The following is a 25756-nucleotide window of genomic DNA, read 5'->3' as shown; positions in this document are numbered from 1 at the left end:
CTAAGAGCCTAACTTGTCAGGAAAAGAACATGCTAGGGAGTTGTTAAGTGCTAGACTAATTCTTTTTTTTTTTGTGCTGTGTGTGTGCATGTGCGAGTGTTAGACGCGTCTGAAATACTTTTTTAACAAGTGGGTGTTCAACTCCTTCTTAAAGGTGGTAGTAGTCTCGGCTAGTCGAATGGGCCGACGACCAGCCAGGGACAACAAAGGAGAACAGAGTTGATTGGGATCGGAGACCCCGTGAAGAGGGAATTTTCAGTCTCATTTCATTTGCAGATCTGAGAGGGCGTGCAGGAGTGTAGCTAGGTAGTAGTGTGTTGATATAAGAGGGTGAACTTCCTTTTACAGCCCTACAGGCGAGCATCAAGGATTGTCTGGAGGCATTGGGCAAGGTGTCCTGAATTGATCTGTGACTTTAAATCTAGTATCATCTATCTTCTATGTTCGATTTTCTAAGTTCTTTCTTTTGCCTCATTTCGTGAAAAAAGTAATGGGGTGTAACTACTGGTTGTAAGGAGCTCCGGATAAGAGCGTCTGATAAAAGCTGTAAATGTAAATTGTAAGTCTAAATGTGTTTTCTGTGTTTTCCCAGGTGCTGATTCCCATCTCCTCTTTGTGTCGATCGAGATAGTGAAGATTTGCCAGGTGTACTTCATCCACCAGGATGTGGATCTGTACGATGAGGAGACGGACTCACACCTGCAGTGCAGGGCTCTGAACATCACAGAGGACCTGGGCCAGATGCAGTACATCTTCTCAGACAAAACGGGCACTCTGACCGACAACAAGATGGTGTTTCGCCGCTGCACTGTAGCTGGGGTAGAGTACTCTCATGACGCCAACGGTGAGCACAATCACCTACACCCCACACAAATGCAAGAAAAATAGGACCGTGCTGGCCTAGCGGGTAAGGAAACGGACCCGTAGTCGGAAGTTGTCGGTTTGAATCCCAAACCTCCAAGGTGCCACTGAGGGTGCCGTTGGTCGCGGTATCGTCCCCACAAACTGCTCCAGGGTGCCTGTCATGGCTGCCCAGTGCTTACTAAGGGTGATTGGTTAAAAGCAGAGGACACCTTTCGCTGTGTGCACTGGGTGCTGTGCTGTGAAACTAATATCTTTCACTTAACAAATGTGCTTGTTGGCAGAATATAACATTTTCCCACAGTTATAAAGAATAATGCTTTATTTAGCTCAGAAACAGATCAAAGCCTTATGCAGATGGGGGCTCATGAGTCCACACACATTTTCTGTTATTATAGAGAGTGCAAGCTCGCATTTTGACCGCTATCAGAAATGCAACACTCTGCATTGCTGTCCTCTGTGTAACACCTGTTGCTATTTGTTGCACAGCCAAGCGACTGGCCATGTACCAGGAGGTCGACTCTGAGGAAGAGGAGTGCACATCCACGGAGGCACGCTGCCGCGGCGCGAAAGCGTGGGCAGCCACCAGAGCAGCAAGGTGGTGCTGCGCTCCCACAGCACCAAGTCCCACCGCCGCACGCGGGAGCCGCGCTGAGGCCAAGAGAGCCAGCATCCTATCCAAGCACACGGCTTTCAGCAGCCCCATGGTCAGTGGCAGATTGACTATGTATAGGAAATTTCCGGCCAATAGGGCACGACGTATTACTTACACACGCCCTCCATTTTGTAGTGATTCTGCATCGATTATATCATAATGACATTAAAAACTCTAGCTAAAGAGTGGTGCCGGTGGTGACTGTGGCTGCCTGATCTGAGTACAGCGCCGCCTAGGGTATTAGTTCGACTTGCCAACGCGGACATTTGAAGTGAACGGCCTCTGAACGGCATGCGCGTTTTTGCTGTGCTTTGTAGATGCGTTCAGTTGGTGTTGCAGCGTTTATTTAACGCCAACGGAAAGCTGGTGCTTAACCCCCCCCCCTGCGGGGGACTATTTGATTTGCTCCAACGAGCAGAAAAGCGCCACGAATGCCAGAAAAAACTCCTGCTCAGATGTCCGCGTGAACAAGGTCTTACCTCTCATCTCTCAGACGTATTTGAAAACGTATTGTCAAGTAACGTCGAACAAATTGACTGGATGCACTAATTGATAATTGATAATCATGAGGTCGGTGAAGGTTGACGCCAGAATGTGTCTCTGAAACGGAACATGCACGGTGTTCCAGCAGTCTAGCTGACAATACCGTGCGGCTCTAGACAAGTGGAGTAGCTGTGTGAATAATAACCAGAGTTGTGCGACTCCTTGCTTAACAGGAGAAAGACATCACCCCAGACCCACAGCTCATGGACAAGGTGAACGAGGGCGCCACTCAAATGGAGTTCATGCGCTTTCACAGCCAGCCCCTCAGCCAGCTGCCCTCTGACCTCTCCGACATCATAGACTTCTTCATCGCTCTGACCATCTGCAACACCGTGGTGGTGTCCTCCCCCAACCAGCCCAGGCAGAAGGTGAGGGTTGACGTCGGCTTCAGATTAATGTGAATTCTTTCCCATCCCAGTTTCCGTTTATTGATACAAAATGAAATGGTGTCTTGGTGACTGCACTCTTCCTTTAATGCCAGCTGTGTTTTAACTACCGTTCTTTATTTCATTGTGTTTTGGTGACATTCTCTGGCTGCTTTTGTGTTTTTGTGAGTGGGTGTGTGGTGGCATGGTACAGGGTTCTGACTTACATTTACATTTACAGCATTTATCAGACGCCCTTATCCAGAGCGACTTACAATCAGTATTGCTCAGGGACACAATGGTAGTGATGGGATTTGAACCCGGTCTTCTGGTTCATAGGCGAGTGTGTTACCCACTAGGCTACTACCACCCTGGCTAGCACACCAGTCACCAGGACAAAAGCCCAGCCTCTCCCGAACAGCCGCATTAGTGCTGGTTCTCGCGTGAAACCCTTTACATCCAAAATAGGCGGAATTGAAATTGTTAGGTGTTAACGGCTTATCTGACGGTCTTATCTTGAATGCTGGTGTGATGTTTGAGGAGGGGTGTTCACTTGGGCCTCTCTGCTCCCTGTGCAGGTGCGGATGAGGTTTGAGCTGAAGTCACCAGTGAAGACCATCGAGGACTTTATTAAACGCTTTACACCGAGCCGTCTGACCTCTGGGTCCAACAGCAGCAGCTTGTCCAGCCTCGTCACCAACCGCTCGTCTTCCAACCGTGGATGCTCCAGCATCCTGTCCTCCCCTCTGCTGAAAGCACCCTCACCAAACTGAATGAGGAGCGCCTTCAGACGGGACGAGGAACCAGTCCTGGCCTACTAGAACATGCCTTCAGTCCTGTCCCTACCACGACGGTGGATGGAGCCAAGCCTTGGACCCTGGGGGAAGGAGAGCTGCGTTATGAGGCAGAGTCTCCAGATGAAGCTGCTCTGGTGTATGCAGCTCGGGCGTACAAGTGCTCCCTGGTGGGCCGGCTGCCGGACCAGGTGACCATGGAGCTCCCTCACCTGGGCAAGTTGAGCTTTGAGCTGCTGCACACAATAGGCTTCGACTCCACCAGGAAACGAATGTCTGTGGTGGTCAGGCACCCTCTGACTGACCAGATCACGGTCTACACCAAAGGAGCCGACTCGGTCGTCATGGACTTAATCAGACCTCCAACAGGTACCTGGTTTATTAATATCTGGTTTATTCACACACACATCAGGTATTCCACAAAGAAAAAAAATCGAATCTTCTTAAACGTCATTACTAACAGCTTTTTAACTTTAGTGTGTTCTTTGTAACATAAACCATCCTGAATATGAATGAAATATTGAGGAATGAATGAAATACGTTCACGTTTTTTTATCATTAAATTAAACTTTTTACGTATGGTAGAAAGTACCTGGATAGCGAACTCAACAAAAGGCGAGTGCTACCCTCATTATGCAAAAACCATGGGAGTTTAGTTAGACCCAGGTCACCAGTAGAGCCAGCACTGGTTGTGGCGCTCATTGGTGTAGTGCTCCTGCTATCGCTCTGGTGAAGCGCGGTATCTCCGCCTGACAGCACAGCAGCAGGCGTAACTCAACCGAAGGATTGATGACCGCTGGCCCCGGACCAGGCCAACTACAAATCATCTGATAGCATCGCCACTGCCTCAGTGGATGGAGCATATGCTTTAAAGGTAGAGAGCGATCCCCAATGCCAACCATCTCTTGTGATTAATCGCTTTCAATTACAAGTCGTTTTCCTTGTAACAGGTGGTGATAACCAGTCCAGATAGCAGTTCACCAGCATGAGTCTGACACAATATGTGATCTTCTCATGTTTGTGTTGAATATCTTTTGGATAAATGTATTGGGATCATGTTATAAAGAAATTAATGTTTCGATAGAAACAACATAACCTACGTGCAGTTCAAGTATGTTTTGAAGAAAGCAACATACACACACAATGTAATGTGACGAAGACATGATCTTAATAATTTGTCCCTTTTGAACCAGTTATCTGTTACTTCTCAAGGCGCAGACTCCCTAAGATATCTGAAGGGATGCTGTGGTTTAAAGTACATTGATGTTAGTAACTAATGTAGCATTGAGGATTGGGATTGTCAATGTCAGAATCTGACTGCTTCTGGCGATAGAGGTGGCTCTGAACGTGATACCTGACTGTCAACAATATTTCACATCTAAGTCAGACTCTCCACCCAGCAATTGGAGCTGCGTTAATTTCATAATTAACTCATAATTTAAATTCACTTGCATTGAATTTCAAAGTTTCCGTGGTGGCTGCTTGCATATTTTTTCCTCTGCCATGTTGTTACCTTTGTAATGGATACTCGCCTTGTTAATGCTCGAGTGTTTTATGAATTGGCTGATGAGCCCAGATATAGATAATTCTGGAAATTTTGTGTTTGGAAATTGTTATTGTAATTTTTTTGTTCTATTTAACCTTTTCCATTATTTTTACCCCCCCCTGGAATGTGCAGAGGAAACTGTGACCAACCTATCTGCACTTATCTTATTGTTGCACGGCATTTAAAATATTAGAACTGGCATGTGATCGTCATGTGTCCACACTGACCTTGTAACAACTGCAGTCGTACTGATTATTGAATCCCCTCTTTTATCACTATTACAATTTCACACCTTTTGGAAACAGAAATGGTCTGTCTTAGGCCTCTTTTTGATGTTTGCAGAGTTTCATAAAGTACAAATTACACTATTGTTCCCTGCTTTCATTATACGAGACATGACAATAAATGGACTTGGGAGGAGTTAAACATACTTTTTAATAAGATCAATATCAGAGACCATTGGATGCATCTCTGACCTGCCGGTTTCCCGTTTCACTGGAGGATTCCAGATTTTTCCAGACGCCACTGTGCAGTGAAAGGCTCAGTGGTTATTAAGTGTTGAAATGGTGAAGTAGGCTTGGTTTAGTATTCCAGGCATGCAAAAAGCCACATAGGTACTTTTCCCTAATGCTGTGTACACACTGCCACTACACTCCCAACTAAGTGTGCAAGGCGGTATCTGCATGAGGTACCTTGACAACGGCCAAGAAGCTTTGTGACGGAAAGCCATTTGAGGCAAAATATTTTTAAAAGAATAGTGGAACACAAAGTTCATGACATACTCCTTCTGCATACACAGTATTTACATGATTTTGAGAATTTCTTACCTTTTCCTCAGGTGAATCATAGACATAAAAAGCCTTACCTTGGGGGCAGGAAAGGAAGTTACATCATTATCTGACTTAAAATACTTCTCTTATGATGTTGTATCTGGTGTCCAGAGGAGGTCTGAAATGTTCTTTTTTTTTTTTTTTTAAGTTTTAAGTTTTAAGTACAGTACAAGCCAAAAGTTTGGACACACTTTCTCATTCAATGTGTTTTCTTTATTTTCACAACCATTTCTCACTGAAGGCATCAAAACTACGAATGAACACATGTGGTGTTATGTACTTAACAAAAAAAGGTGAAATATGTGAAAACATGTTTTATATTTTATATTCTTCAAAATAGCCGCCATTTGCTCTGATTACTGCTTTGCACACTCTTGGCATTCTCTCGATGAGCTTCAAGAGGTCGTCACCTGAAATGCTTTTCCAACAGTCTTGAAGGAGTTCCCAGAGGTGTTTAGCACTTGTTGGCCTCTTTACCTTCACTCTGCGGTCCAGCTCACCCCAAACCATCTGGATTGGGTTCAGGTCCGGTGACTGTGGAGGCCAGGTCTCCACTTTTTGTTAAGTACATAAGTTCGAACCAGCAACCTTCTGATTACAGGGCCACTTCCTTAACCTATAGGCCACCACTGTTCCAGTATATGGTGTTGTGGTGGTGAAATGTGGCAAATCTAAGTCAGTTATTTTCTACTTCATGGTGCCGTTCTCTTACTTTTTTTACTCTTGGCTGACAAGTTTGAGCCTTATCAGGGCTCTTAGTTTGTAAACTCAATATTCTATAGAAATCGAACGAGAATTGCTGGTGTCTTCCTCTTGTAAGTCGCTTTGGATAAAAGCGTCTGCTAAATAAAGTAAAGTAAAGTACTTCCAGTCAAATGTAAGTCCAAACTGGTTTTAAACTCTCAGAATGTGTTTTTAAAGTTATTAATACTCATTAAGTAACAATACATATTTACAGAAAAGCTGGTCTGAAAAGCACAGATTTTAGGTTTAAGAAATCGTTGCAGAGTTGTTACAAATGCACCCCAATTGTTGGCCTGCAAACATAATAAATAATGAAGCTGTAGCAGCGAGAGATTGCAGACGTCCTCTGGTAACCAAGGATACAGTCACAGCCCATGCCGCTCCATGGCGTGTTTTCACTCAGGGTGTGACATGCAGGACCAGTCAGCTGCCCTCAGTGCCACAAAGACCCCATTCAGCCAGGTGGGCATGTGTGAGCGGGTGTTGAGGGACGTGGGGGAGCGGCTCTGCCACCTGGCGTAGGTGTCGGCCGTAATTGTTGGTTATGTAATGTCGGGGGTGCTTGAAGCCCCTCGCTGTAAAGCCCTCACTGTGACGTGCGGTGCTGTGGATAAACTGAATTGTACACTCTAGTGTGTTTGTGACTCAAGACAGTCAGACATGTTGGCTGGACTAAAAATTTGATTAATCTGCTTTCATGTATGTTGCTTACTTGGCATGCATTCTGCTTAACGATACCTTTTTTTTTTTGGGTGATTTTCCTCTGATTAGTTCCATAAAATTTCACTCCATAAAAGTATCGTTGTCACCCACGGCACTTCCCAGTGCGACATGACCGGAACTTTCATGACCATCAGTGTTTTGAGGACAATGTTCCCTGTAGCTGATGCCAGGTTGAAACAGTATGTGTAACAAAAAGAGAATTCCAACTAAAACAGAAAATTCAGATCAAGACTCAGATCGTATACTGTATATTGCCTATGTGCATACTGGTCTAATTATGCAAAATTATCAGAATGTATTTGTTTGTCTTAAAACTCCAGATGATACCAAAGGAAAACGTCAGAAGAAGATCCTGTACAAAACCCAGCACTACCTGAACCTGTACGCTGCCGACGGCCTCCGAACACTCTGCATAGCCAAAAAGGTGCGAGCACAACACTGTTCTTCACCAGCACAGGGCAACACCTGCCACCAGCAACATTTCCGTCCACGGTTCCTGAGTCCGAGCCCCTTCACTTCATCAGCCTGTTCATTTATTCCCCGTCCGCCTGCTAATTACAGCCCCCTGCCAACACCATATGGTGTGATGAAGCCACTGGTTTTCACTTCTTTTTTTTTTCCACTAACTGTTGTAGGCATGTTGGTATTTATATTCTTCTTATAGTGTTCTAAAACTAGTGTTCTAAATAAATGTGACGTTTTATAAGCATGTACATGAATATAAAGTATTTGTGCCGCATGAGAGCCTTATTCCTTGTGTCAGCTTCTGCATTCGTGTCTCTCTCTGTGGCTATAGATCATGGAAGAGTTCTTTATTATGTGCTACTGTGATTTATCAGGTCCTCAGTAAGGAGGAGTACGCCGGGTGGCTTAGGCGCCACCTAGAGGCCGAGACCGCGATCCACAGCAGGGAGGAGCTGCTGTTCGAGTCTGCGCTGAGGCTGGAGACCAATCTTCATCTCCTAGGTGAGATTAGTAAGACCTTTTAAATGAGCCCTCTGGTCCTTTTTTATCCAGTCAGACATAAATCACTCCTGATCCTTTTCCTCTTATAGTCTGGGGGAAGGTGTAGCCGACGCTGGTGGTATCCTCACTTGTCGCACAGATCTAAACTCCGCTCTTGTTTTAGAGTGTAGTAGTCAAAGTCCCAGGTTCAAACCCCACTTACTACCATTGTGTCCCTGAGCCAAACCCTGAGTGTCTCTAGGGGGACTGTCCCTGTCACTACTGACTGTAAATCTCCTAAATGCCATAAATGTAAATGTCCTTGTGTCTGATCATGTAATATCTGAATAGTAGTTGCACAGCACTGAGTATTTAACTTGCAGATAGCGATGCAACAATAAAATGACAAAAATATTGCAACAACAGGTCCAGGGTATGCCATTGTGATATGGTATTAAAAAATATGTTTTATGGTCCAGTGTTGACCAGGTTGGACTATTAAGACAAATGAAATAAAACTGAATGTGCATTTAATGGCTACTGCTTGGATGCTGTTGTGTACTACTGAAGAGTGGAGTACTTGCACAGTGTTGTGTGATGTGCTTATGACTATATAGCTTTGTCAACAAACCTTTTTGATGTGTTGAGGACAAGACGAGACGTAAATTCTGGTCATGTGACTATATCTATAATTGAATATATCATGTAATATTGTTAACTAAATCTTGTTTAAAAAATTAAATCTAGACTGAAATGTCTCCATTTTTCTTGACAAAAACAAGACAAAAGGTTATTTCCTCTCATTTAATCGCTTTTGTATTATCAAGGTTTCTGATTCCTGTGTCTCCTATCCGGTCGCACAGATGACATCACTTCTGCAATACACAAGTGAAATGATTGTCATTGTGAAACACTGCAACACAGCACACGGTGACACAATGAAATGTGTCCTCTGCTTTTAACCATCACCCTTGGTTAGCAGTGGGCAGCAATGACAGGCGCCCGGGGAGCAGTGTGTGGGGATGGTACTTGGACCAGTTGCACCTCAGTGGTACCTTGGCGGGTCTGGATTCAAACTGGCAACCTTCTGATTAGCGGTTAATTCTGATTAACCGCTAGGCCACCACTTAGTTGGTAGAAAATAACGAAGCGATCTTTGGATGCGCTTGCTGAATGTGTGGTCGAAAAACATGGAACAAATCAGAGCGTCTTCCATATCTGGATGTAGAATATTCTTGAGTCTATAAAGGTAACAATAATATAACCTTGTTTTAATTATGAAATGGTTTGACTAAAGAAAATGTTGTTTTACTATGTACTTGTACTGTTAAATAGCATAACTAAAAAAAAGAGAGAGGCTAAAATACTATTTTCATTGATCAAGTTTTTCCCTCTTCTTCCACCAGGAGCCACAGGGATAGAGGACCGGCTGCAGGACGGCGTGCCCGAAACCATCGCCTCTCTGCGGAAGGCCGGCCTGCAGATCTGGGTGCTGACTGGAGACAAGCAGGAGACGGCAATCACATCGCTTACGCCTGCAGACTGCTGGAGCCCGAGGAGGAACTCATCACGCTCAACGCCGAATCACAGGTTAAAACCTTTTTTTTTTTTTTTTTTAATATATATATATATATATATATATATATATATATATATATATATATATATATATATATATATATAATATCTATATATATATTATATATAAAAAAAAAAAAAAAAAAAAAAGGCCCAGGCGCCACCCTTCCCTCGCCCTCTCAGCAGTTTGGTGACCCTGCCTTCTGACGATCCACCCTTCCTTCCTACCCACATGCTAATTCTCAAACAGGCCATGCAATGTGAGCTTAGTCACCGGGGTGATGGGACATTTTGTGTTGTACGTGTGTGGTGTGGTGTGTGTGTGTGTGTGTACAACTTTGTTTGTTCTTGCATGTAATTTGCCATGAGTTCATTTGGTGTGTCATGCTGAAATCATTTGGAATGCTGAAACAGTTCACTAATAGTGCATCAGGCTTAATTAAAATATTCACGCAATGCACCAGTACTGGCTATCATATGTTAAACTTAAAAGCACTACCTTTTTAGTCGAGTGATAATTGTTGTCTTGTGCATCACGTTCCATGCATCACACCATTCTTGGTCATTTTGCATATATTGATATTGCATAAACATTATTTTGTTGAAGTGCTGCCCAGTTTTGACACCCATTGAAATATTTGGTGCAATAGTTTTGTCTGATTGCTTATGTAGCTTACACAATTTTAACATGGAAGTAGGTCTTATCAAGTGAGACTAGTTTACTGTGTCCTGTGCATCACATGGCAAGTTTTCAAACTGCTTGTATTGCTTTTGTCATCTTATATTGAACTACCTAGTAATAAGGCACATCAAGTACTACATACATGTCACACTTGTTCATAGTTCTGACCACTAGTTATGGGGATAAAGTAACTTGTGTTATCAAAATGTCCCATGCATCATGTAGAGAATAGTCCATTTATTTACACACTTATTTTGAGTGGAACGTATCTACTGGTTTCATTAGCTGCTTTATCTATCATCCAGTGTGACCTTTTACCCCTAACCTCTTCTTGTGTGACAGGATGCATGTGCCATGTTGCTGGAGGAGAGCTTGCGATACATCCAGGCCAAATTCCTCTGTAGTTCTTCTGCAGAGCAGAGCGCTACCAAAACCTTCCAGCAGCAACAGCAGCACTTCACTCCCTTCAGAATTCCTTCTCCTGCAGCCACAACCTCCTCCTCGACAGCCCCCTTCCTGGTGCATCGGCTGGGGCTGGTGATAGATGGCCGGACGCTGGCCTACGCCCTGGATAAGAGTCTGGAGGACAAGTTCTTGGCCGTGGCTCGCAGCTGCCGCTCAGTGCTTTGCTGCCGTTCTACACCCCTGCAGAAGAGCATGGTGGTCAAGCTGGTGCGCAACAAGCTCAAAGTCATGACCTTGGCTATAGGTGAGCACCACTCTGTGACACTCATCTCGACAAAAAATGTAAGAAAACAAAGAGTCTCATGAAAACGTGCTTTTTATGCACTGAAAAAAATCAAATAAACTGTCAGACTTAAAATGAAGAGCACCCTCACAAGTCTAACCACGACTGTGGGTCCATCATAGGTGAGATTATTATTATTTTTTTATTTTCCCTGCAGTCATTTGGAAAGGCAAGAACAACAGTAGACCAGGTTGCGAGTCCGTTCAGAGAGGAAGACATAAAGCAGGGAGCTCAGTCAGTGTTGTGCAGGTAGCAGCAGATGTGTGATAAAAGCCTTTTTATACCAGCCATTAAACTTCCAGCTCCTGACAAGTTTCACTTGTAACTTTCTGTTTATTGAATTATTTATCTGCTGCCCTTCAGATCCGGACAGTTCCTGCTGTCTGTTCGTGTTGTGTTTTGACCGCTGACTCTCTCAGTGTTGCGGTTCCATTTGTTAATCTGTCTCAGCATCATTGTCTGTCTTATTTTACTTAATACTTTTAGCTTTCCCTTGTGTGACAATATTTTCTGACCATTTGTATTGTTGCGAATCATCCTGTTGGAATTTTCCTTCTGCTGTAATGGAACATTGCCATCCCCAATAGATGGGTGCCATTGTATGTCATTTACATTTATAGCATTTATCAGACGCCCTTATCCAGAGCGACTTACAATTAGTAGTTACAGGGACAGTCCCCCCCTGGAGCAATTAGGGTTAAGTGTCTTGCTCAGGGACACAATGGTAGTAAGTGGGATTTGAACCTGGGTCTTCTGGTTCATAGGCAAGTGTGTTACCCACTAGGCTACCACCACCCTAATGTATGTCTTTTAAGGACCTAAATAGCACCCACCTATGTATAATAAATGAACCATAATCCATACCCTAGGTACCAAAGACAATTTTTTTTTTTATACACAAGCAATTTTTTTATACACAATTTTCTTCAACAAAATGTCATGTTTGTTAGGATAATGGTCGTACATCCAAAAACCACCCACCATCTATCTCCATCTCATGGCCTTGTGTGCTGCTGCGGTCTCACACACTTGGGCTGTATGAGCCCCATCCCGCCCGCCAGTCTTCAAGCACGTGCAGTTCTCCATTTAATCACCCAGATGGCTTCCTTCAGAGCAGAGATTCATCTGAACCAGCTGACAGAGTGCACGGTTACCTCAGGTCACTGCCGAACGTCTGAACATTTTAAAAACGTTCCGGCTGCGCGCCACTTCAACTGCCTTCTCATGTTCTTTTATAGATTTATTTTCTTTAGACAAAGCCACACCTGAGGAGCCCGAGTGGTACAGAAGCAACAGAGAAATCGATGTCTGTCATGGCATGAATCATCTCAGCCTCGGGTGTCAGCTGGTCATCTATATTAATATGGCTTTATCCTGCATCTTTCTTATTTATTTATTTAAACATTGCTTATTGGTAACAGCGATTAGAAACAAATTATTTTATATCGGTGCCCTAATACTGTATCTGAAGTCTCTTTCCAAAATTCAGCCTTGGTGCAGAATTACAGCCACTTTGAGCCAGTCCCACAATAAGTTTTCCCGGGATGCACCGGAGGAGATGTGGAGGAGAGGGGCAGGATGAGGAGAGCAGCCTATCGAAGTTGAGCACCATCAACACTATTCACCAACCACAATGTTTGGCCCAGACAGGAAGTGTTGTCGTGCATTTTTTCTGGAATTTTTTTTTTTATTAATCCACTGGTTCTTCAGAGTGAACTAAAGAAAATACATTTGTGCTCATTTGTACATCCACTCACCAAGATTTGAAAGCCATTACGGTCTGTGGAGTTACATATTTTACAATTCCAGATCCAGCCATCTCAGCTGTCACCTTCTGAACGGCCAAAGCACTCTTTACCATTTCTAGCCACTGCAGGACCACGGACAGGCCGGGGGAACTCAAATTAATGTTAAATAATCTCACAAAGTGGGGTCCTTTAAAGAAGTTGACATTACAGTTCCATTTAATTTATGCTTCAACAATCACAGGAACCATCCTTTCTGTAGCAAAGCGGGGTTCAGTGTCTTGCTCTGGGGTAACAGTGGTGTTGAGGTTTCAACACTTCAACGTAGTGTTTTAATACCAAACCTTTGTTTTTGCCTTCAAACCGTGATTTGTTGTCTCGAGTTACCATGCAGGTCCTTACCAGATTGTTTGAAGTTGAGAAATGCTGCCCGTGTGTACCCATCCTGGAGTAGAAACCCTCCCACTAGTGCCAGGGTGTGCTCACTCGTACATCAACACCTTTATCTCCTCCCTTACTGCAGAGCACGGTGCCTGACCTCTGCCTCCACGCCTCAGCCAGCGCAGAGACAAACAAAACTCTGCGGACTGCGCCTCCCGCCCTGAGGCGCTCATTATTTACTGTCTGTTCAGAGCGTCCGGTCAGCTTTATTTATCTCCTCCGGGCAGCGCATTTTAATCTCCGGAGGAGCGGGTCTATTCTTTTCACCATCCACTGCACGCTGTTGTGTAGTGTGTTTATTAAATTATACCGTGGCCGATGTCTTTGAGTAGAGGGTGGTATTGGTGGTATACTGAGTGAGCACATGCCGTAACTCCCTAATTCCTGCAATGCTTAATCCAAGATTTCTGCTATGTTTCCGTTCCAATTTTTTTTTTTTTTCCCCATCTGTCCTTAGTCCAGACACATCGTACTTCATAACACGTACCACGTCGTGCAAGCTTATAGTTTTCTGCAATGTATAAGAGTTATTTCAAAATTGTTGAGTGTCCATTAGACATATTTTCTAATTTCTCATTTTTTGTCAACCAGTTCACCTTTGCCCACTCTCTGCTCAGTGAATCTAAGGAACAACATAACGTGGAATGTCGGCAAAAACCGGCCTTTTGTCCTTGGAGCTGCTCTCTTTGTCATTTGAGAGCATGGCCGTGAACCCACACACAATCCAAGACATTCCACCTTCTTAGGCTCATAATCCAAATAAGAGGTTAAAAAAAAAAAAATATATATATATATATATACACACACACACACACACACACACACACACACAAACTGTACCGGCCAGTTTGTAAAGAAATCTCACGTCCTCGGTGTTCCTGTTCTTTTTTTTTTTCATGAAATCAGCAGAACTGGTAATAATACCGATGCACGTGGTGATTTTGCTTTCTCAAGGCTGCGGTTCCAAACAAAGCGCGGCTCCCTTTTACGCCCCGTGTATGAGTCCGACAGTGGCTGAGTTTTCTTTCATCAGCTGCTGGCCGTGCTGCTGCCGCAGCACAAGAGTAATGGCCGTGGGACTGCAGTGTGACACTTTACATACTGTCCTTTTCCTGTGCCTGTACGCGTTTAATTCTCCGCTCTGACCGCACCATTAATTTCTTTATTTTCTCCACTTGAGGCTGCTGCTTCGCCATTAAAGCAGCAGGACTGAAAATGGAGGTAAAGTGATTTTTTCTTTTCCTTTCTTTCCTCCCTCCACTCTCCCATCTACCGCTTCATCATTCCCAGGTGATGGGGCGAATGATGTCAGCATGATCCAGGTTGCAGATGTGGGCGTGGGCATCTCAGGACAGGAAGGCATGCAGGTAATCAAGATCTTCCGAATGCCAGCGTGAGTCTTACTAATGAAGCACCAGGAGGTGAGGCCGGGCGTAATGGGCGTGATGTAGACTCCGCCCACAGAGTTCAGATCTGAATCGTAGCATATGCTACACCTGAACTGACTGGGCCGCCCAGCCTCGCACTCAGACACTGCCGAACCGTTTTGGTCGGGGCGCATTCCTCTTAACCCGCGGGCGGGGCGTCCCCCAGGCGAGCCACAGCGGAGTAATTAGCGTTGATGTAAGTCAGGTGTGCGGCCCCGCCCTTCTGGTTAACAGTCCACCCACACCGTGTCTCGCCACCTCTTCTCGACGCTGGGAGAATTGCTCAGGGCCCGCTGCCCGTCAGTCATCATGCTGCTAATTAAATCCAAGAGAGTGGAGTCGCGTGAACTACGCCCAACTGTCACAGAGCCTCGTAACATTTTACCGAGTGCCCCCTGAAAGCCATTTTGGTGTGTATCCAAGGTGAAAAGCGTCTGTGTAATAAAATTTTATTATTTATTGTTGTTTTTTTGCTCCCTTTTAGGCAGTGATGGCCAGCGACTTCGCCCTGCCGCGTTTCCGTTACCTGCAGAAGCTGCTCCTGGTCCACGGCCACTGGTGCTACTCCCGCCTGGCAAACATGATTCTGTACTTCTTCTACAAAAACGCTGTGAGTTGTTGCCTTAATTAAAGCTGCTAGTTGCGTCGGCTCCTCAACCCAGTTCCCGACTGCGCCATCGCGTCATGACGTTTACGTCCCAACCCACATGACTTACAACCTGCCACGCTCCTGAGTCTAATTAAGCTGAGGTTGGAGCGAAAATGTTCTGCCAAGTTCTCCTCCCGGACCGGGGTTGAGAAATGCTGCCCTGAATAAAATTCTTTCCCTCTTCAAAATTTGATGCAACATGATTTACGAACTGTTTGCGGTGATAAGAGCACATGTGCTCTCGATTGTCCTCATTTTCTGCTGTGTGCGCAGTTTATAACACGACCACATCAATACTTTTGGTCCCCATTTATTTCTGCATTATCAACGTTCATCTCTCTATACATGTCGACACGAATGTCAGGATGATTTACAGAGTAAATGGAGTAAAGTTTTACTGGGACTCCTCCTCCTCCTACACTGTATGTGCCACCTTTTCCAGGATCAGCGTTTTCTTTTTGAGGGTAAACCATCTGGATGTTTTTAAGTGCAGATATGTATAGTGGCACCCTGTTTCATGAATGGCTACTGACTGCAGTGTCAGGTGTTTCTGTAGAGCGCAGCAGTTGTTCTGCATAGTTCAAGCTTTTTGTGCTTTTTCAGGCATCAGCTCTTTCTGAATGGGAAAGCTTTAGAACTTGTTCTTGATGTGCAATTTAATTAATGAAGACGTATGTACCTGTGTGGTCTTCAGAGTCCCTTGGGGTTTGTTTAATGAAGATTCATCACTTCAACTGCATCAGCTGAGCCACAGTCATTCACTTATATCTCATTTCTCTTTTTCCCTCTCCATTTCCAAACTCTCCCTCAAGATGTTTGTTGCTCTCATCTTCTGGTATCAGTTCTACTGTGGCTTCTCAGGGTCGCCCATGATCGATCAGTGGTATCTCATCTTCTTCAACCTGATGTTCTCCCCTGCCTTCCCCAGCTCATCACTGGCACACTGGACAAAGACGTGTCAGCTGAGACCCTCCAGGAACTACCTCAGCTCTACATGAGCGGACAGAACTCAGAGGTGTGTTTGTGTTTTTAGAGAGAAAAAAAAAAAAAAGTGATTGTCATTGTAACAGCACACGGTGACACAATGAAATGTGACCTCTGCATTTGACCCGCCGCCTTGGTGAGCGCAGCTATGAAAGGCGCCCGGGAGCAGAGTGTTGGGACGATGCTTTGCTGAGTTGCATCTTGGTGTTTCGGGCTTTGAACAGTCAACCCATGTGTGTGTACAGTCATGGTCAAAAGTCCACCCTCCTCTTCTCAATTGGATTACGGTCCGGGGAGTTTTCCACACATGAATGGTCTCAGGATGCTTTACTGTTGGCACGATACAGGACTGATGGTGGCGCTCACCTGTTCTCCGGACATTTCTCCAGATGCCCCAAGCAGTCGGAAAGGGGTCTCATCAGGGAAAATGGCTTTATACCAGTCGTCAGCAGGTTGTTTTGTGGCAAGGCTGAAATTTCTTTTATGATTTAAGTTCAGATTCGTGGCAAAGAGGGACTCTTCATAACATTCTGTAGTATATGCAAATTGCCATAATAAAAATAAGTAAGTTTAAGTGAAGTGATTGTCTCAAATGGAAGCAGCAAACTTTGTGAAAACCAGTATTTGTGTCATTCTCAAAAGTTTTTGGCCACAACTAAATGCAAATTATATATGGTATATTTTCTGGCGTGTTAAGCTGTAGTTTCCAGCGATGGCTTGGTCTGCACAGTACCTCCTTTTACAGAGGTCCACAGAGGCTCCTCCTTCTGGCCGCTGAGGGAGACGTAGGCAGGCTGTCTTGGTGGTGCACGTAACACACTCACCTGTTTTTGCAGGAATATAAGCCATACATGTTCTGGATGAACATGATTGACGCCTTCTACCAAAGCCTCATCTGTTTCTTCATTCCATACTTTGTGAGTTTGGTGATTTTTTTTTTTTTCCATATTCATTTTTTATTTTCGTCCATTATCTCTCAGACCATGTTCATGTTTTTCAGACTGTAACTGGTGTAGATGGATTTGATAAAATACCACATTTTTAGGTGTGGCCTTTTTATGACATTTTTTTCTCAGGCCTATGCTGACTCGGATGTGGATTTATTCACCTGGGGGACGCCCATCACAACGCTGGCTCTCTTTACCATCCTGCTCCACCTGGGCATTGAGACCAAGACCTGGGTGAGAGAACACACACTGCATAATTTTTGGGGTCCAACTGCAGGACCTTAAAGGTTCCCTATAATGAAAATTTCACTTTGTGATGTTATTTAACATTATTACAAGTTCCACATAGCCTGTCTAGCAGTGGCTAGAAATGCTGATAGGTGTAAAGCGTGCTTTGGCCGTTCTGCTCAGACAGCGGCTGCTCAGACAGCGGCAGCTCAGACGGTCTGATCTGGAATTTGTCCCATTATGTCATCATAAGGGGAAATGTTACCCCCCTTTCTCATGCTTTTTCTGGCCAGAGAATTTCCCACCCCTCCCCTAAAACATTATATCTACCAACTGTCATGGCACAATCAGCACCATTTTTTTTTTAGTTCAGTCATACAAGACTCTGAAGAAACAGTGAGTTAATTCAATTTTTTTCTGGGAAAACGACATGACTTCCTCTTTGCCCCAAACATTGTGATTGGTGTTGATGACGTCATTTCCGTGAATTCTCACTCACTTCTATGGGTCGCTCTCGTCCTCATCCCACCTCTCTCTTACCTCCCTCATTAGCAATTATTGTTACAGACACCGAAACGGTGTGTCCGATATAAAAGCAAAAAAAAACTTTTTGTTCTGTTATGAATTGTAATTAATCAGTCACGTCTGCTTCTCTTTCACATGGAAAATGGTCAAATGACATCTGATTTTTTTGAGACTGGGGACAGCACTGTAGCAACAGGACACAGGACCTGAAAACAGTACCACTTGGTTTTCTGTCCATGAAGTTGCAGTGTTGGGGCTGTAGAATTTCACTGTACACTTATGTACTTAAAATCCGCTTTTAACAAATTTACAATCTTAATCATAATTATAAAAAAGCAATAAATTGTTAATGTAATCATTGAAGTGATTGTAAAACAACGACACGCATCCTCTGCATTTAACCTTTACCCTTAGTGAGCAGTTGCCAGCCATGGCAGGTGCCCGGGGAGCAGTGTGTTGGGAAGGTACCTTGATCAGTAACACCTCAGTGGCACCTTGGCCAGGGCTCTAGACTAACTTTTTGCACTGGTTGCACTGCTGCGCCTAACTTTTTTTTTTTCTTAGGTGTACCAGCACAAAAGTTAAGTGCACAAAGTTTTTCACGCCATAACATTTAACAACATAGTTTTACAGGTTCACTTTGACCATGAAAAAATGAAATAAAAAATGTATAAATGACTTGTAACACATGCAGAGCACATTGGTACAGTCATGTTGGCTGGCATCCACTGCCATAATAATGTCTGGTTCAGGCTTTTAAAAAGCTGTACTTGTCCGACTCAGTACAGGAATATCTGGGCCACAGCCACCCTTCACAATCTCTGATTGGTTTAGAATACGACATGTTGTTTAGGTAGTGATGCTAATAGTGTTGATATTTGCTGTGTTTTTACTACAGATGCAGTGGTTATGGTTTTATTCTAAAATCATATTGAGTTTATTAACAATGTATCTCAACACCACACTGTATGTTGAGGGTTGAGTATTATTTTGGTTACCTTTATATATAACAATCTATGGATCCAGCATTGATATCATTTCAAAATTTGCTTTTATGTTATTATGCCAATTATGCACTATGACGACTAGTTGGCTGAACACTGCATTTCTCTCAATTATAGTGTCGTGGGGATTATGACAGGGAAGCAGGAGGCAGCAGAAGAGCTGCACAATCACTCCATCATTGCTGGCCCACGTTTCAAGGTGGCAGCACTGCTGTGGTGTCACATTTTGCTATTTGAATCTGGCAGAATATGAGAGGGAAAACTGTTTTCTTGTGCTCCTGACTGTGTGTGTGTCAAGTATGTGTTCATGTTGCTCCTTCACTGCAACACCTTCAGTCACAGGTCTTTTGCAATTTATAACCCTGGATTTGATTACAGCTTTTTCCATTACGGCAGCGCTGTAAATTTTTCCCCTGACAAGTTTTGTGCATGAAAAACGTCCTTAACCCAGCCTGCCTTCCCCAACATCATGACTTCTCCATAGCGCCTCGCAGCAAATGGCTGATATTAACATTGAAGTTCTCACTGGCAGACGGGTGTGATTTTTCTTCCTCTCACTCATCCATTCACGCTCACCACTTCATCACAGCTTGTTGACCCATGGCCAGATTGTTAAAATGCTTAAGAGCAGCAGATGGATGTGACTCAGTGGCATGAGTCACACATGTTTAGCACAATCTACATACTTGACTGCTATTTCTTTCCCTTGGGCAGCCTCCGATCATCTGCTGTTTACATTAAAATTCATAATGATGAACCAAAGCGCCTTCATTTAGCGATTTAACTGATTTTATGTAATTGAACATTTAGTACCAACCTCATATGTTCATTGAAGGACTGATGTCCACCTACCTGACCCTCAGAATGATGATGCATACAGAATCAATTTGTTGTAGAGGAAACTATAGTACCACTATCCAACTGGAACCAGTAATGTGTGGAGGTGTCACTGTATGGGTCTGTGATGGCATAATTCACAGACCATGTCACCAGCAGGTACCTGCAGTGGTCACAGATGCTCCATTTGAAGAAGCCATTCTGTCAGAGCCATTGTGATGGGTAGAGGTGTGACTGGTCTCAAGATTTTTGATGCATCAATTTTTCTACTTTTTAATCCCGGTGCCAGAAAATCACCACGCAACGTCATAATTATAATATAATTGATTATGTTCTGCACCACGTCGATGCAGATTCATTCACGTCTTATAAGATACATTTCAACACCCCTAGTGATGGGCGTAAGGTTCTTCTGTTGGTGACCACATCCTCTTTCAGCAGAATAATGCGCCTGTTACACAAATTAAATGGTTCAAGAATGTTTTAAGGAGTGTATTAAGATTTTTAAGGTGTGGCTTGACCTCCAAATTCTCAAAATATATCTGTCCAGTCGAGCATCTGTGAACACAAGTCACTTCCTTGCAACGTGTAGAACATGGTGATGGCTTGGTGCCATGAGAATATTAGTGGAATCTATACCTCAATGGGTAGTTATAATCTTAGAACTGATTAATGTTTGTGTCCTGGAAGAACTTTAGGTCACCTTTTTTGCAGAGCATTTGCTAGAATTGCATTAAACCACTTGATACTGTGCAATCCCCCCTTTGCATAGAATGACATCATGGTGATCAGTATTGGAAGGTGTTGAGCTCCTCTGTGTGCGTTGTTGTTTTTTTTAATAGATTTTCTTCCCCCAAGCAGACATGGATGAACTGGGCCTCCATCGCGTTCAGCGTCATCCTCTTTTTTGCCGTGGCCCTGGGATACAACGCCTCCTGTCCCACATGCTACTCGCCTTCTAATCCCTACTGGACCATGCAGAGGCTTCTGGGAGATCCGCTCTTCTACCTGCTTTGCCTCGTCACTCCACTGGCTGCTGTTTTACCCAGGTACCCTACTCATCTTGTGCTCTCAGCTCCAGGATCTTCAGAGCCATGGGGGTGTGTGGGAGGAGAGGAGCGTCTGGTCGAGGGACGTTGTGTTTACGTTCTCTGCCTGTTCGCTGTGTTCCAGATACTTCTACAGGGCGTGCCAGGGCTCTCTGTTCCCCAGCCCCGTCCAAGTCGGAAGGCAACTGGACAAACTCCCCCCAGACACCCGCAGGAACCTCCTGAGTTTGAACAGAATGAAGGTGGGGTCACTGAGCTCGCTGTTTGGACCCAGACCTTCACTTTTCCCATTTTCTGGATCCTTCCCAAGAGGCTGTGGGCTGAGATCTCCACAGACCATCTCCACTTCCACTTCCTCCTCCTCGTCCTGCAACAAAAAGCAGGAGAGACCTGGCGGCACCAAAAACTCAAAGGGTCAAGAGACACGGAGCAGCTGCCAGAGCTCCAAACAAGCAGGAAACCACATCCCAGCCTCTGGCCTGAGAACAGAGAGTGAGGGTCAGCCACACAGGCAGGGGTCACCCCGCCCCCTGCCTGGCCTGCTGGACCCTACAGAGGAGTCTTTATGCAGACCGCCTTACAGGGCAGGGGCGTGCCCGGAACCTTCCGCGCTCCAACAGTCTGGCTTCTGTCAACTCGGCAACTGGACGACATCCACCCCGCTGCTGCCTCCGTCAGAGTACCTTCCGCTCACAGCGCCCCCCAGCGGCGATGCACAGAATTTCCCGCCCGCTGCCAGCCCCGCCTGTACGCTCCTACCATTCGAGGGCGGGGACACGTGTCACCTTTCCTCAGACTGTATGGCGGAGCACGGCCATGTGACAACTTTACTATGATGCTACAAATGTTTTATGCCGATTTCATTTTGCACATTAGTTCTATCAAAGTTTTATTCTGTTTTTCAGGAGAGTTGTTTTATAAAAACGGTACTATACGCGGCTGAGGTGCAACGGAAACTGTTTCTGAGAGCACACAGCTGATGCAACTGTGTTTTTACTCTGGATTCATTTTTACTTCCATGTCAGAACTGGAGCAGGCATGTGTCTCCCATCAGACCTGAAGCATTCCATTTGTCTGTATTTGGATGCTTTATTATGGTTCTGCATTTTCTTATGGGCTCTATGAAATAGCATCAGTAGCCGTTTGTTTTTCCTCACCAGTGACCAAAGTGGCCTTGTTGCCGAGAGCGTTCCTACCACGGCCTTCATTTCTTAATCCAGGTTGGAGCAAACTGGCTTGTGTTACACAGACTGTCTTCATATGAAGCCCAAGCTGAATTTGAGAAATTGTGTTGAGCTAACAGGGCGCTAACTGCATCCCGTAAAACTTGAAATGTATGCAACACAAGGCGTCATCACTGCTGAGCAGCGGTGAGCCTTCGGATTTTTATAGAAATGTGTGAATATGAGTGGCCTGTATCAGTCTACGATAGCATTTACCATGACTTCAATATGCTGCTTATTCTACTCAAATAATATATGTATAAAAGCATTTAAAAATGTCCATGTACACTATAGTATAGAGACAGATGTTTTGAGCTATAAATATATATATATTTTTTTTTTCTTCCCTCGTATATATTCATTCCTTCTTGACATTACATATTGGTATTTTGGAAATGCAACCTGCTACAGGGTTGTTTATGCACTACAAGATGGATCCCTTAGATGCTGGACTGACAGGAAATGCATTCCCTTAGGCAGCCTCCGATCATCTGCTGTAAGGCGACAGGCTCCCCATGCTAATCGACCCAGAATATTCCATCGCCCCCCTTTCCACCATCAAATCATTTTATGGCCCATCTGCAGTCGGATTTTACTGAAAACATCATAAAGTCTGCTCCGTGTTCATATCTTGCCCTCAGGTGAAGTAAACCTGCCAGCGAAGTGCGGGGCTGGGCGGGCCTGCTGTGGACCATTCCATTTGAAACGCTGGCCCTACAATAGCTAGTAGTAATAGAACCGAGGCGTTTATGGATCATATTTTTCACCCTAAGTATCGGTCATAACCAAATCAAAGCATCTTATGAGATGTTGGACTGGAAACCTTGAGCGGAATTGTGCTGAGACGGCAGGGGCATTGAATCTGGATTGATGAAGCAGAGAGAATAGTGGATTTGTTTCATATGAGGGTTGGTGCGCCGTGATTCCATTTTATATCAGGAAGCACCTTTTTGGCTCGACTCTTCCCTTTCCTGCAAGAATTTGCACCGTTAATGATCACAATGCTCCCGTTTCCCTATAAAGGCCTGTATTCCTCTGTATGTCTCTCTGAATGAACATTCAGGGGTTTTCATTTTATTGCCAAAGGCTTTTTTTTTTTTTTTCTATGACCATTATCACGCTTTCTGTTTCTCTTAATAGCTCGATCAGGTTTGTTGTTGCTTGTACATTTCCCCCTGAACATAAAAATATCGAAGGTTTGTGTTTTTTGAGGGTGAGGCCGAGTTCTAGAGGTTTGGGGTCCTGTGCTCACTTTGGCGCTTTCCGTTTGCATGCGTGCACTCGGCCGCTGAATAGGGACCCTTGTTGCCCCCATGTTGGACCAACTTGGGCCTTACTTCAAACCCCCCAGAGCACTATAAAAATGCTGAGCATGCGTGGTTAACGCGCGGCTCTCCACGCTGGGTTTTCACTGTTGCTAAGAGGCGTACTGTACAAGTACAAGTGCGCTTTCTGTTGAATAAGTTTTATTTTTTGTGCTATGTGCCTTAACACTGGATGCAAAAAGTCTTTCAAATGTAAATGTTGTTCTTGTGTTATTCTGAGGAGCAGATAAATGCAATAAATAAATGCGAAATATTTTAAACTTTTTTTTTTTTTTTTAAGAGACATTTTCATAATTTCATATTTATTTGTTGTTGTTTTTTTGGGTCCTGGTCTCTGATGTCCTAGTATCCAGATTTGTGCTTCAGCCAGAGCTGAATCCACTTTTGTCCATAGTCCTTGAACAGAAACACCATGTCATGTTTTACTGGTCCTGCTCACTGTAAAGAGTTTTTTTTTTTTTTTTTTTTGGTTTGTTCGTCTTGTTTGGTCTTGATTGCACCCATTTTGAGCTGCTTCATGTCACCTTGGTTCCATGAGAAATGTTTTCACTATGGCTTTATGTTTGCGTTCATCTCAAGATGAAGTCTTGTGTTTTTATCACATAACTGAAATAAAGGACCAAATTCTTTACTTTGTATGAACCTCTGGCATCTGGCGTACAGTGACTGCAATTCTGTCACATCCCAGAAAAGGGTGTGTGTGTGTGAACAGAACAGAAATATATCAGACAAATGTGAGGAGAACATAAAAAAAATGTACCAAGAACAATAAAGGAAGATCTGCCTTTTGTTTCCATGGTTGGGCTCAGACACGGGACACGCTCTCAAATGTCCACTGTCCACTGATCATTTAAATCCTTTATACAACCTTCAGTCTCTTAAACGAACCGACAACATCCACAGCCAATTTTACTCCATCCTTTACTCCGTCCTTTCAAATCTGCTCACCTTTTGGACACAGGTTGCTGTAAATCGGGATCTCCTTGTCCTTTGAACTACAAATATTTAAAGGTCCTCAAATAGAAGCATCTGATGAGAACCCAGCAGCAATTTTTTTTTCTTTTTCTTTTTTCCTCATTCCTGATTTTCCCTTCCCAGCATATGAAGACATTTCTGTCTTCAGCCTGCAGTTGGTCTCTGCGGCGGGAAGGTTATTAATGAACTTCCATCCAGGCACGTCGGGGAGAGTCAGGGCCGCGGACGGCTCTGCTGATGCTGCCGTTTGTTTCCCTCGACCTTGCGCTTTTCAAAACCGGGAGGTTACGACCTCTCCATCTCTCTCAGGTGCTGCGTCGCCCGTCTCTTTCACGACTTTTGCTCGCGGTTATGAAAGCCGCCTATTCACACCTTCGCTTGCAGAATCATTTCACCCACATACAAATGCTAATATGTGATGCAGTGGTAAAAGAAAACCTGTTAAAAGTTCTGCTTTGGTTCGACTTTCTCGATATGGACCTCAGTTTTCGAACCTTCATGTTCTTCGAGCCGCGTGCTGTTTGGATGGATTTCAGACGTCCAGATATTCTCCTTGTGTGCAAAATGAACATTATTCACGTTTATGAAAACCTCAAATCAGTATCTAGTCAGTTATCTAGCCAGTCAGTCCCTTACCCCTTTACTCTTCTTCAACCGAGGTCCAGCTTCTTAAATATGAGAAATCTGATCATGAACCTTTTGGATAAAAAAGGAAACGATAAATCTTGGAAACAGTTAATTATATTAGAATGTGAAGAATTCAGACCTCCATTAGCCTCTCAATAAAGAGTAAAAATGATAACGGAAGCTTCAGTATGATTTGTAGATGCAGACAGTCAGTGTTGCCCTCAAACTCTCAGCCGAGGCTCGTCTTGGAACCGCTTAAGTGACACTCTTGGCACTCGCTCGGTGGCTGCAAGACTTTTGTTGGCATTAGCCATCTGCCGTTCCGGCTTTATCAGAAGAACCATGGACCCATCTGTGGCATCTGTAAGCACGATCTCTTCACACTGGCAGTGTTCCGCAGAACGAAGTTCTTCTCCTCTCACGTCACGTGATGGTGGCATTCAATACACGTTATGATGGTCAGAGGTTTTTTTTGGGTTATTTTCTCTTTATATAATAATTCTGGCACCTCATGCACTACAGCCATGCATTTCAAAACGCTACGAGAGAAGTCACAAGAACGTCACGTTTCGTGCACAGACGTCCTTGAACGACTCCATTCAGTCCATTTTTTTCACGCAGGAACTTTGCAGAAAAGGTAAAAGCCGTCCAGAGATATGATGACCGCTCACTACTGGGCCTATAAGCCTGATGAAGTTTCACCTTTTCAGGCTGCCATATTGCCTCGGTAACCAGTTCAATTTTTCCCCACACATA

At 44.2% G+C, this 25756-nt stretch overlaps 1 pseudogene; it reads left to right on the top strand.

Moving 5' to 3' along the window:
• Nucleotides 1-592: 592 nt before the first annotated feature.
• Nucleotides 593-23658, top strand: LOC114774377 (probable phospholipid-transporting ATPase VA; annotated as a pseudogene).
• Nucleotides 23659-25756: the final 2098 nt, after the last annotated feature.

Source organism: Denticeps clupeoides, unplaced genomic scaffold (assembly GCF_900700375.1).
Source record: "Denticeps clupeoides unplaced genomic scaffold, fDenClu1.1, whole genome shotgun sequence".
Classification (NCBI taxonomy): domain Eukaryota; kingdom Metazoa; phylum Chordata; class Actinopteri; order Clupeiformes; family Denticipitidae; genus Denticeps; species Denticeps clupeoides.
The sequence above is the reverse complement of the archived record's forward strand: the minus strand, read 5'-3'. Positions and strand labels throughout refer to the sequence as shown.